This window comes from Anarrhichthys ocellatus, unplaced genomic scaffold (assembly GCF_004355925.1).
Source record: "Anarrhichthys ocellatus isolate YVR2014 unplaced genomic scaffold, GSC_Weel_1.0 scaffold64, whole genome shotgun sequence".
NCBI classification, from domain to species: Eukaryota; Metazoa; Chordata; class Actinopteri; order Perciformes; family Anarhichadidae; genus Anarrhichthys; species Anarrhichthys ocellatus.
The window spans coordinates 335,802-346,714 of NW_022280094.1; the positions used below are offsets into that span (position 1 = coordinate 335,802).

General features: G+C 43.7%; 1 protein-coding gene across 1 annotated transcript in view; it reads left to right on the top strand.

Annotated features, from left to right (window-relative positions):
• Positions 1–1,087: 1,087 nt before the first annotated feature.
• The window catches only part of LOC116397259 (leucine-rich repeat and fibronectin type III domain-containing protein 1-like protein), a 339,526-nt gene continuing 329,700 nt past the window's right edge, over positions 1,088–10,913 (top strand). The window contains exon 1 of the mRNA XM_031872518.1: positions 1,088–1,476. The gene's annotated coding sequence lies outside the window, so the exon portion shown is untranslated. The remainder of the gene's footprint in view (positions 1,477–10,913) is intronic.

A 10,913-nucleotide genomic window follows, 5' to 3' on the forward strand; every position in this document is an offset into this window, starting at 1 on the left:
TAGATAGATAGATAGATAGACCAGATAGGCAGTATGGGTGTGTCTTTTTTTGTTCGAACCCCTCGCGCAGCCTCCCGTGCACACTACACAGCCCCCTCCCTTCCACCGCCAGTCACTCAGCCTCGTGCACCAACAGCCGCCTCCGACCGGCAAAGAATCACGCGCTGAAATCTACACTGCAGGAATTCAAACTTGAACCGTCTGTCGCTGAAAGACGGGATCAGAGACGCAGAGGGGATGTAGCGGGGAGGAATTAACCGGACGAAAGAGGACAGCTGACCGACAGAGTGACGCGTCGGAGCCTCGGCGAGGATTACCAGTCTCCACTGGCGGGGTGACGCTTTTTTTCTCTAAAAATAGGCGACTTTCGGTACGCACAGCCGTGCACGCCTCCAATAACAGTTGTTAAGGTGAAAGTAGAGCTTCAGTCGTTGCCACAACATAAATAAGTCCCCTCAAAATAGTGACACCCCCCCCCCCTCCAAAGAATGTTTCCATGACTCCTCGGTGGATTATCAGAGTCGGTTTGTCAGTCGTGTGATTTATAATTGATCACGGAGGACGGAGCTGGACACCGCCCGGACTAGCTGTAAGTCTACCGGACCGGGATTGCATCTTCTTTCTAGGTTTGGGGGGAAAGAGAAAAGAGAGACAGCTTCCAGCCCTGCGCGCTGATGGATGGAAACCGCGCGCATTACCGGAATATGTTTTTTGGAGGCGATTGAAATAGTTTTTTTTGTTAAATAGGCCCAACCTGGACGGATAGCTGCACGTTGTGGAGAACAGACCACCCGTTCAAAGCCCCCGGACCGATGCTCGGATAAGTGAAATGTTATTTGTACTCAAGGACACCCTACTTGAGTGGGTGTAGTTTCTTATTTGGGTTTTAACACACGCACGATATTTTCAATTTTGACTTGAGATGAGCATCATCCACCCACCCTTCTCGTTTGTGGATGTGTACGTGAACACTTGTCGTGGGTTTGCACTGTGAGGACCACCGGCACCTGGATTGCCGGTTCGCTCCTTTTTTTTTTTTTTTCTCTCTCTCTCTTCTGACACACACACACACACACACACACACACACACACACACACACACACACACACACACACACACACACGCACACACACACACACACACACGTACACACACACACACGGTCCCGTCTATTCATCACCCAGAAAACTACCAGGAGTGCCTCTCTCACTGTGTGTGTGGATGGGAAAGGAGTTGCGCGCGAGAGGAGAGCAGGAGTTGGGATAAGCAGCCGAGTCTGATCACCTTTTTTTCTTCTTATAAAAAAGCCTCTCGAGGGGCTCCTCGTTGTGATTTAAAACTCATCCGTTAGCGGACGGAGCGGGAGAGGAAGAAGAAGAAGAAGAAGAAGAAGAAGAAGAAGAAGAAGAAGAAGAAGAAGAAGAAGAAGGGATTCTGGTGAAGAAGAGGCGAGCCGAGAGGAGAGATCGATGAAGGTAAGGCTGATTGATTGGCTGTTAATAACGCAGGGTGTGTGAGATGGCGGAGGATGCTCGGCGGGACCGAGCTCTGCTATGCAGTTGATTTTTTTTTCTTGCCACGGGGATGCCAGGCTCACCACGGTGCCAACTGTTTTATTCTTAGTGCCCAGGAAATGAATCATCGCTGTAATCTGATTAGGGCTCCGCTCCCTGTGTGACTGCTCCTTTTTATTTTTGTGTGTGCTGGCACTGTTGGTGGACTCTGCCATTCTCTCAGGCTATACGGGTGATTTATTTAAAGCTCTCCAAAAACAATCTAGCACACCGGCTCTCGCATGCTGTTGACAGTGTTCCTCTCTGCTGCTTCAAACGGTGGAACACTTAACTGTTATTTTTCTGCCGTATCACTTCTGTTCCGCGATGCATTATTTTTTGGCCTGGCTGGCAGCTCCCGCCGCGCCTGTATGGGAATGCGTGCGTGCTATCTCTCTGTGTGTGCGTGCGTCAGGCTCGTGCGCGTGCGTGCGTGTACGGGTGCATCCTTTCGTGCACGCGTGGGTTGGAGCGCAGTAATAGAACCCATTTTGGGGGGAGCCTTCTCTCTCCCTCTCTCTCTGTCTCGCTCTCTCTCTCTTCTCCCTCTCTCCATATATCCCCCTCTCTCTCTCACTCTCTATATGTCTCACTCTCTGTTTCTAAAGCTGCCTCATCATGCCGCTCCAGTTGACTGGCGTTACAGCCACATCTATTATGCAGGAGGCTAGGCGATGAGAACGCAAGAGGAGAGGGGAGTGAGGGGGGTGCGATGGAGGGACCATCCCCTATCCTCAACAAGGGATACATAAAAAAAGACAAGGGCAGAGGAGAGGAGGTTGCAACGGCAATGAAGTGAGGATGGCAGAGAGGAGAAAGGAGAGGGCGAGTCAACACAAGGAAAGGTGGCAGAAAAGGGGGGGGAAAGGAGCAGGAAGGATGGGCGGAGGAGGTGAGAGGAGGGTGAGGAGGGCAAAGGACAGCCAGTAGCGCTAGTGGGGCTAAATGATACCGAGGGAAACAACTTTAAGAACTTGCAACATGTATATACAATCCAAAATGTTACACATGATTTTAAACTTCTACTTGTGTGCAGAAAGAGGGGATCCCCAGGAAACCGTTATATATGTATAAGTTATAAGGAGCCAGGAAGTGTTTAGAAACCAGTGACAGCTCTATACTGAGAGAAAATATCTGAAAGACAGTTCAAACATATCTGGACAAGCTGTGAATCGTGAATAGATTCAAAGATGTTGACCATCATTCAGGACCACAGGCTCCCCTGAGACAGTCTGAGTCCGAAGAGCAGTGTAACAGAAAGTGACCCAGTAACAAAGTCAGCCAAGGTTTCAGAATCACGGAGAGCTCCGACATGGTCATGGTGCCACAGAGAGCTGTGGATGGTTTCAGAACCACGGAGAGCTCCGACATGGTCACGGTGCCACAGAGAGCTGTGGATGGTTTCAGAACCACGGAGAGCTCCGACACGGTCACGGTGCCACAGAGAGCTGTGGATGGTTTCAGAACCACGGAGAGCTCCGACATAGTTTTGCTTCAGAGCTATGGAGCGCTATAGTGTCACAGTGAGCTCTTCCATTATAATACCTACACGGGTAGTTCCAACATATCAGCTTGTAGCTTACAGATGTATTAAAACAAGTGGACTGGTTTCTGGACCTTGGACAGCTCCTTAGACGTCTTCTGATTGCCAGGCACATTGTAATAGAAATAGGCCTTATTGAAGATGTATGACTCATGTTTATCACAGTGTAAAGATAGAGAGAGACATATTCAAACAAGATTGACTTCGGAGGGACAATGTAACCGTTCACTGTGCCTAGTTCTGACATAGGGCCTTGGAGAGGCTCCTACAAACTCATTGACTGAGGTACGCAATCATGGGCAGATCCATGACATATGAGCATTGGCAGTTTCCCAACCACTGGCCTGGTCTGGATGAAGAGTATAAACTGAGGCTCTTTCACAAATCTAATATATATATATATATATATATATATTTAATGCAGAACAGATGCAGTTAGGCTGTGTTTCTTTTCATTCGAAAGATTCAGTCGAAAAAGATAATCAAGCTAGCTTTAAGAGTATCAGTTTCTAGGTGCCCAGACGCTGGACGGATTTAGAGCAAGAAACACAGCAAGACGTCTCAATTCCTTCAGATGGAGTCGGTGGTTGTGTTTGATTTTCCCCACTTCATGAGATGAAATGAGCTCGCAGGCTGATGTAGTGAGAGCGGACAGTGTTCAGCAGGTCGAAACCTGAACATGTTGGCAACAATCCTGCCTGCTGAGGTGTTCCTGAGCAAGGCAGGAGAATCCCTACCACCTTCAGAGTCACTGTTTTTTAGCTTACCCTGACCTGTGACCTCCCTGTAGGGGGAGGGTTAATTGAGAAGATACCTGTAGTAGAATCAATAAAATATGTAACTGTTGTTATTGTGGTTTCAGTCCATGGATACGACCTTATCTATAATCTATTTTTAGAACCATGATTAGACATTTTTAGGCTGCAAAGGGTTTGTCGAGCCCTGAAATGGCAAATGTGTGACAATTGCTACGACTTCTAAATTATAAGTCTATACTTGTGCACATTTCTAACTCATTTTGTGATGTTTTGCGGGAGCAGGATTTGGGAAAAGGACGGAACTTGGTGTTTTGGACAGAGTTTATTGATTCCTTCCGGTTAGCTCTGGCAAAGGCTTATTCACACTGTAAACAAGAGACAGACTGCCGTATACAAGCAAACTGGCAGACAGGTTGGCACGGAGAAGAAAAAAACAATCCACCCGGTGCTTGATTGTGATAATAGAGTGAAATGTTAATGCAACCGGAGCGATGCGTCGTTCTATTATCATATGGAGAGCCTTACAATGTGCTTCACTTCCCATTAGCAGAGAGAGAAAGAGCATCCCACCTCCACACTTGTGTTTTCCACCTTCCTACATATGACACATTTTGTTGGCTGCTGCTTTGTCCCTTCTCCGACGGACACAGGAGAGACCCGACTGTTATCGACCAAAGATCCTCAAACACAGGTCGTATGCATCTAATCGAGTAGAAGCTGCACATGCGATTAATGACAAATACTTTGCATACCAAAATCGGGGAGAATTTACAAAAAAAGGGAAAAAACACTGCTCTGCTAAATGGATACTTTTTATATTCACTTGATGAATAACTCAAACAGCCATCTGGTTACATCTGTTTCAATACATTTTTCAACAATAAAGCCCATTCTACCTCTAAATAAGTTTAGGAACCTGCTGAAAGGAGTAAACTATGTGACTAACCCATAGACTATACAAGAAGTGGACGTAGTCATCGTGATGTCATCCATTGGTTTGTGGACTGCCGTTTTGAAGCCTGGAGTTCGGGGTTTTACGTCACCATCTTGGAATATGGCCGTTGCCATTCTGGCCTATTTGCTACCAATGAAGGAAAGTGACCATATTTGGAATGCGGAGGAGTGACGTAGAGACGCCGTATATGTCTCTGGTAGAGGCAGCGGCCTGTCAATCACAGCAAGCCCCGCCCTAAATCATCCCGTGCTTTATGGTCTGTTTGACTCTAAATGGACCATCATTTACCAAATGAACATCATGCTGTATTGAAGAAGACTTGAAACTAGAGATTGAGACCATACACTCATGTTTACAATGTTTACTGAGGTAATAAATCAAGAGAGAAGTAGAGTCATTTTCTCATAGACTTCTACACAACCAGAGGAGTCGCCCCCTGGTGGTCAGTAGAGAGGAAGCAAGTTTTAAGACACTTCCACATCGCCTTTACTCGGCCGACTCTTGCCACCTGGACTAACTAATGTTCATGTTCACCTTTGGATATTAGAGGAACCATGAAGTTTTGACGATGCGAGGGGAACGTAAACGATCACGTTTTTATCAATCACAATTTAGCCTCTACCTGTGAAATGAATAAAGGTCATCATCGTGGTCTTCTGTGCCTGTCTTTGAAAGAAATCCAAAATGAGGCAGCTAAATGACAGGTAAAAAATGGACCACCTGGGCATCGAAGAAAGAAGTACAAAAAGAAATCAGGCCTGCTGTGTCTTCCCTTTGTATGTCACACCGTGAAAATGTTACAGCCGTTATATATTATCGGCAGCTACAAAGTCTGGTAATTCCACTGGCACTTTGGCCACCGTCCAGGACATCTATACAGAGACTTCTCTGTTTTTTAACATGCACGCCAGCTACAAAACAAAGCACTTCTAATGTATTCTTCTAAACTTCTAAAGGTTGTCTTTTGATCTTTGCAAGCTGTCATGCAGAAATTATTCTTTTCTTTTCTGTACAATTTGAAATGTATTGCAGTTGTTAGTTGCTGTTTTTAGTTTTGTTTGGTGGAGTGGGCATTCAGAGTGAATTGCAGAAGCGGTACTTGTTACCCATAAATGCTTGTTATGTAACAACACCCCCACTCCAGCGACAGATAAGCAGGTAAGAGGCCGTCACAAATATCCAGATCATAATGTGTGATTTACATTCCAGTGGAAACTCCTGCATCCTGTCTGGTTAAATAATTAATCTGTGGCTTAATCCCCCTCGGCCTAGAGCTATACCCCCAATCCCTCCATCCATTCACCCATCTGTTTCTTCATCCATCTGTCCATCAAACACAGCCAGCTCACTTGCCTTGCCGGCATTCTTACTTCTTTTGATTTCTTTCCAGAGTTGCAGGTGCGCCACAGGTCTGCTGCCTTCTACTAAAGACATTACATTTAAATTAAATGCTACACCGTTTATCTGTACTTCTTTCTTTGATCCCCAGATGGTCCTTCTTATCAACACAATTTCATTTCCTTTCCACTATCGCTCACTTTGTAGACATTGAATGGGTCGTTTTCTGTTTTTCTATTTGTTATTCAGGCAGCAGTGGTGTGCCAATACAGCAAGAACACAAACAACACAACTGCTGCAGAAAATAGGAACTTGAAATGACTTTCATTCAGTTAGATTTGCCCCTAAAGCAAAGAGAACAGTGGTGAATATATTTCTCTTAATCCCTTCCCATTTTAAAACAGATCTTTTTAACACTAAGAGGTGTAGTCTTGGACTGTTAGGATTCAAAATCACTGTAATATTAGCTGAAATCTAAACCAGTGTTTGGCTATAGATTCCCTCTGTGATCTGAACGGTTGTCATTAGTTGGTGGCTTTTACCCGGTGCTTTAATATTCACAGACTCCCACGCATGACACAAATACTGTTATGAAGTGTTAATTTATTTCTTCCCCTCCTCATCTTCACCACTCCTCCTCCTGTTTTGTCTCCAGTTTATTTTGGTAAAGTGTTTCGTGATAAAGGCTTTTCTAAATAGACCACAGACATGTGACCTACATTTGTGCCCAAATAAGGGATTGCAGTTCCTTTGCTTTGTCAGAATAATGGAGAAGTTAACAGTGGTGTAAAATGATCAAGTCCAAGAGTCAGAGTTTGACCCGGATTCCTTTATCTGCTGTTAATGTGGTCCAGGACCATTTCTGAAGTGTATTTAAAGCTGAGCGGTTCAACATCTGGTGCTGATGTCTCTGTTTGTTGTGGCACAGAGGGACGACTCAGCACTGCTTTGTTTAACAATGTTTCACTAACATAAAGTTAATATTGATGTCATGGTCAAAATGGTAAGTTAATTGATTTATCAATTGAGTAACAGAAATGAACAACATTTTGATGATCAGTTAACTCTTTAAGACACTTTTAGTTCAAATGATGTCTTTTAGATGCTAACGATGCTATGCCGTCGGTCTGGACGGTTTTATCCGCTGTTTGAAAGCAAGCTAACCCCGACATGTTCAAGGAGTCCTCCAAACATCAGCAACACTTTTACGGTTTTACAAATACATCTCTCTTGTCTTTCCTCTGTGACTTCCTTTTAAGACCAACACGGAATCAGATCCCCTCTCAGGACAGTAAAGATCCAGCCTGAATTTAATTAACAAAAGCTCAGAGCAGATAACTGTGAGTTGTAACAAGGAGGTCGTTTCTTCTCTCCCTCGTGCCACCAGAGCGAGTCCTCGCGTGTGATCTGACAGCAGAGGTATTAATGAGAAAAATGGTAAATCGTGTCAAATTTAAATTGAATGTGAGCCGACGTGATGCAGACCCCCTGAGAGCCGACAGTGTGAGGACACACAACTCCAGTGTAAATTCAACATGTGTTTCAGCATGCTAATCTCAGCAGGAGAGCCATGTAATGCGCATCACGTCTCGCTCTGCCTTTCTGTTTCCATAGCACTGTAGATCAATCTACTTTATCCATCTCCCTCTTTTCCTCTTTTTTACCTGACTTATTTCTCCGTCTCTCTCTCTCTCTCTCTCTCTGACTCTCTTTTTCAAGTTGAAGGTCATATCTGACAGCTCGTTGATGGATGGTGCAGTATGATTGAAGAGAACCGAACACAATAACACTCTGTGTGTCTGTGTATGTGTGTCTGTGTGCTGTTGTGAGCATGGTCAGAATGGGAAACAATATAGAGTATGACAAAATGATGAACAGCTGACTGTGTGTGTGTGTGTGTGGGGGGGGGGGGGGGGGGTTGTTGTAGTTACACCAACATTCATTTATAAAGAACTTGATGATTTGATTTGTATGTATATGAAATAATAAGTCACTGTACACATTGACAAGAACTCAGAGCAACCCTGAGATTGAGACTTAATTGATTAATATTACATTTTGAGGTTTCCCCTTTTTTTAAAGTTGGGTGGTGTCCTAACTTTAATCTAATGTTATATTCTGTTATGTTACTGATGGTGTCTTTTGGCGGAAGCTGAGTACCATCATTCTTTTTTTGTACTTATTATGATTCATAATTGATTCATGATTAAGTCTTACATATTTTGATATGAATGAACTATTTTTAAATTTATAAAAATCTGCTGCAAGCAATAATGCTCTCAACACTCTGGAACGATCAAACTAAGTATTACAGTGACACTTTATAGACGAAATCTTTAATCTATATTGACTGATTAATTAGAGAAAATGTCATAATTGATGGGGGTTAGACGAGATGGGTGTGGTTAGGATTTTATCGATACTAGTACTCTTATTGATATTGCTTATCGATTTGGTTGCTTATCGATACTCTTATTGGTTCTTTACGATTATTTAGTGAGAAAAAAAAGACAATTTATTAAGAAGAGAATCGTCATTGCTTTATTATTCCTGTATGTAAACAAATAGTCGTTTTTTAGCAGCAATACAAAGGTTCTTTAAAATACGTTTGCAGCTAAACAATGAGCTAAGTAATTAGCTTTCATTTATTAGACTATTCTAATTATAACATCGCTAACGCTCCCTGCAAGTGGACGAGGATGGACGGCTGCTCGCCAACCAGTCGAAAACAGCGCATTTCTGCAGATTTATGTTCTACTTGTTCTTACAAAGTTACTGAGATCTCACTCTGGGTTTTTACTCATTTAGAACCGGGTCACGGGGATCAACTGTTAGTTAGCAGCCCAAAGACAAACCTGAAGTAATGATGTGCGTTTCATTCACCTCCTGGTGCAGCCCTGTCTGTCTGTCCTATGGCTCTGCTGCTGGCCTGCTTCTCCGCCCGAGTCATGTTGAGCCTCCCAAAGGCCAAAAGCTGTGTGTATTTGTGTGTGTGTGTGTCGGTCCCCTTCTGGATTAAAAGACTTGGGATTTTATAGGCAGAAACACATGAGCGCTGCAGACAGAGCTGTGTGTGTTTGTGAGGCAGATGGAGGTTGCTTTGAGGTGAAGCCTCTGTAGATTTACCCTCCATTTCACTGTCCATCAAGCACAGTATGAGTGCACGCACACACAGAAACATAAAGCAGAGTGGTAAACCGGCGCACTTTGTTCCAGTGAAACCTTCTGGTGCTCTACTTCTCCTCTGAAGTCACTGCTCACTTTTGTGTGTTTTTTATCCTCCTGCCTTCTTCTCCCTCAAAGTTTGGGTTCATATCAGAGATGTTCATGAGTCCAAAAAGTCCAAATGGAGTGTCTGTAATAGTCTAACATGTCTATTTCTGGAAAGAGAAATGCAAGGCTCCTTCAGGTTATTTTATGAGACCAACAATCCTACGGCTTCTCACAGTAACTTGTTTAGCAAATGTTGTAACATGTCATTTAATGATGCATTTAGTGAATTATTTACTAAAACCTGAAACTCTGCATTGCATTAGAGGCATTATTTGTCGTTGAGCAATTCCTCAAGACTGAAGCCAAGTTCCTGTGTATTGTTTGCCACCTGCTGATTAAAGTGAAGGGCTTAGCCTCTGAAGTTCTGCCTCTTTTACATCATCTTGCTTTGTATATGAAAAGAGTTTGTTCAATTTCATCCATTTATTAAGTAATACGTGACTGTGGAAAACCCCAATCTAAAAAAGAAATAGGCTTCCAAACTAGCAAAATATGTTGTTTTCATCTCATGTTGATTTGTCTTTGAGTTTTCGTTCAGAATTTATAACATTTGCCTACACTGTTTAAGCTCAACCTAAGTAGATTCATTCAGGGATTTCAAAAGGATTTGGATTCACTAAGCAGGTTTAATATGGGTTTTGATTTGATGAAATGCAGTTGAAAGATGCAGTTTTCCTCTCCTCTTTTTTCCTCTCCTCTACTCTTTTTTCCTCTCCTCTCCTCCCCTCCCCTCCCCTCTCTAATAGAACCCGGCAGGTGTTAAATAACACGCCACGGTAGCAACCTAAAAATACCCCAGAGACATTTTCCTCTCTGTCTCTGTCTGTCTCCTTCTCTTTGTCTCTGTTTTTCTCCCAATCACCCGTTATTCTCCATTCTTCCTCTTGAATCCCCCCCACACTCACGTCTCTCTCTTTAGCCCCAGTGTAAACACAGCCTGTTATTCAGCTCTAGCACAACTCGCTGGGCTTACCTCGAAGTATAGGATGGAGGGATATCAAAGCAAGAGGCAGGGGAGGAGAGAGAAGCAGAATTGAAGACAGAGAGAGACAGCGAGAGAGGATAGATGGCAGCCAATTACGTGGCTCAGCTTAGTGTGAACAGTGGGACAGGGTGCTGTCAGCGGCAAGATAAAAATAGACGCTATATGTTGGGATGTGTGTCTGTGAGAGAGAGAGCGAGAGAGAGAGAGAGAGGTTCCTCTATTTGCTCTCGTGTATCTGTGTTTGTGGGTTTTGCACGTGCATCTGAATGTATGCGGCACATTTTATCTATTTGCATGGTTTGCTGTTAATGAATTCTGCATTGGATTAAGCACATTGCAGAGGGAGTGGATCACTGAATTGATTGAGTTTTAACTTCCTCGTTAGGATGAGTATAAAAACCTCACACACACAAATCCGGAATCATTCGCTCATTCCCTTCTCCTTACTCACTGTCTAGAGTTCTATAGAGAGGACTATATATCGTTCTATAGAGAGGACTATATAGA